General features: G+C 37.8%; 1 pseudogene across 1 annotated transcript; it reads right to left on the bottom strand.

The window, feature by feature from the left end:
* Positions 1-114: 114 nt before the first annotated feature.
* Positions 115-1960, bottom strand: LOC103253399 (annotated as a pseudogene). The gene has a single exon (XR_002481572.1). The product of XR_002481572.1 is annotated as a protein kinase C iota type pseudogene (transcript).
* Positions 1961-2911: the final 951 nt, after the last annotated feature.

The raw sequence follows: 2911 nt of genomic DNA, 5'->3' as shown, positions 1-2911 counted from the left end.
AAAGCTAGTTTTAATTTCTTTTTCATAGTTAAACAGATATAATAGTGACAGTTTACAATAAGAGATTGAGTGATTTTTTGTGGGTTTTTTTTTTTTTTTTTTGGTGAATGGCAAATATAAAATAAAAAATTGTATCCAGGCTGGTAACAAGATTTTTCATGCATCACAACATGAGCAGAATACATAGTTGGAAAATGAGGATCAGACACACTCTTCTGCAGACATAAAAAGAGGATTGATATACTCAAAACCTTCAAATTTGGATTGATCAATCTTCTTTACAGTGTCATCGCCATCTGGAGTGAACTGAACAGGTTCATTAGTAAACTGAGCATCAAAGTTTTCTAAACTATATTCCCCAGAAATATTTGGCTTAAAGGGAGGTACCACCTGCTTTTGCTCCATCTTCTCTCAATCAACATTTTAGAAGAATGGGTGTCCTTGAATCATCAGAAAATCCTGTTTGTGGGTGACAGCCCCATAGTTCCTTTGAATCCTTGTTGAGAAAATTTTTCAGGGCACTTGCAGCTTTTACAGAGAGAAAATGTGGTATGTGAATTTGTTTTTTCCAAAATAACTTGGAAGAGATAATCCTCTGAGTTCTGATCAGGGTTATCAGAGCTCCCAACAATATCAAGTGGAGACCTTCCTGCCATCATTTCATCACTTCAAGAGCCCACCAGTCAACACTGAAACCATAATCTTTGCCTCTTAAAATCTCAGGAGCATTGTAATTAGGAGTGCCACACAAGGTGCTGGTTGTATCTCCTGGCAGTAATCCTTCCTTACACATGCCATAGTCGGTGAGCTTAATGTACCCTTTGGAGTTCAGTGATATATTGCCTAATTTTAAGTCTCTTTAAGTTATTCCTCGCTCATGAAGATATTTAATGCTAGACTGATTTCTACAGAGTGAAACCTAGCATGTTCTTCAAGAAGTTTTATCTGTCATTGCATATGAAATGTTAGATCTCCTCCACTTACATACCCTATAACAAAGCAATCTGTTTTCTGTGTGAAAACAAGAATGCATCCTGACAAGAAAAGGATGATTGGATGCTCTCTCAAATACATGCTTCTCTGTCTGCACCCAACCAATACCCTCATCATCATTGGCAAGCTCTTTCTTCACAACTTTCATTGCATAAATGCGATCTGCCTTTTTTAGTCGAACCAACAGTACTTTGGCATAACTTCCTCTTCCTATTACCCAGAGCAAATCAAAACTCTGAAAACCTAAACTGGATGAAGCTTTGCCACTTTCCCTCGTGTTCATTGCCTCCTTTACCTCACCAACTTGGTCTAAGCTCTCGTGACTTGTCTGTGCAAGGTCTTAATAAGTGAATGATCCATGGGCACCATTGGTTCCGGTGGCAAAGAATGCCACCCACATTGAATTGTGACAAGTTTATGACACTTCTTATGGACCAGGAGTTTGCAGTTGATGCACATACATACCCTGCATTCGAGTCCCTATATTCAGTCTGTGCAGATGGCACAGTGAGCTCACCTATTGAATCACTTGGCTTGGAAAGTGTGGCCATTTGCACAATGAAACTTTCTCTAGCGACATGCACCTCGGTGATAGATGGATTTATCTTCTCCTGGACAGGCATTCTTGGACATTCTGGTGCACAAGGGAATACATGGATCAAGAGTTCAGAATCCTTGTTTAGTGCTTGTAAAGCCTAAAGATCGCTTCTGACTCCAACTGAGATGATACTGTACAGGGATCTCTTTTCTCATTTATGCACTTCATGGTGAAAAGTTGTTCATTGTCAAAAGAACACAAGTCTCGAGCCTCACTGCAAAGGCCCTCAAAGGAGACAGAAGGTTCAAAATGTGTTATCATGATATCCCTGCAATAGTAGGCTTTCCCCTGGACCTGGTGAGTGTGGTCACTGCTGCTACAACCGGCCACCATGTGCGACATGGTGCAGCTGTCCTTCGGGGTCTGCATCTCCTCCCACCTCGACATTCAGTTGGGCCCGGAGGCCTCTGCCCTACACCAATTTTTCAAAGAATACTACAGTAATGTTCAAATATAACTATTAAATAGAATAAACCTTATGAAAATGTTAAAACAATAAAATTAGCAACAATGTTACAAATGGTTATAAAAATGCTCATTAAAAATCTGAGTTGGAGAAGATTGCCTGAGTCCAAAGGTTCTAGAGCAGGCTGGCAATTTGATGAGACCTCATTTCTACAATAAATAAAAAAATTAGCTGTACATGGGGGCACGCACCTGTAGTTCCAGCTACTTGGAAGGCTGAGGTGAAAGAATCACCTGAGTCCAGCAGGTCGAGGCTGTATTGGCTGTGAGCATGCCACTGCACTCCAGTCTGGTAGCAGAGTGAGACTCTTACTTAAAAAAAAAATTTGAATTGATTATACGGAAAAAGTTTAACTTTTGTTTAAAAAAAATTTCAGGTAACTAGAATAACTAAAATCATAACTAAAATAAGTAAAATATCGACTATTAAAGGTTCTTTAAGATGAATGACTTTATTAAAAAAACTAAAGCATATTTGTAATCAATCACTTGTACAATTATTTTGCTTAAAGTGAATTTTCCAAACTCCCTTCCACCTCCATATTCAAATGCAAAAATAAAGTACTCAAACACAATAGTCAGACATTTCGGACAAACTGTTCCCTCTGAACCCCTTTAAAGCTTCTCCTATCTGATATCAGTAACCTGTTCTTGACAACTACATGTTCTGTGTAAAAATGCTAGTGTATTTCTCATTATTGGAAAATTATGTGTAACAACTCAATGTAAAAGCATCTAAATATCATCTTAAAATGTACTAAAACAGTAAAAATCCTTTAGATTAAAAAAAACTATCATGTTAGGATATAAAATTCTAAAACATGCATTTCTTTTGCTTTTGTTTTTCTTTTTTTC

This window comes from Carlito syrichta, unplaced genomic scaffold (genome assembly GCF_000164805.1).
Source record: "Carlito syrichta isolate Samal-C Ts95f unplaced genomic scaffold, Tarsius_syrichta-2.0.1 Scaffold227688, whole genome shotgun sequence".
NCBI lineage: Eukaryota > Metazoa > Chordata > Mammalia > Primates > Tarsiidae > Carlito > Carlito syrichta.
This window is presented reverse-complemented; position numbering and strand designations above follow the sequence as displayed.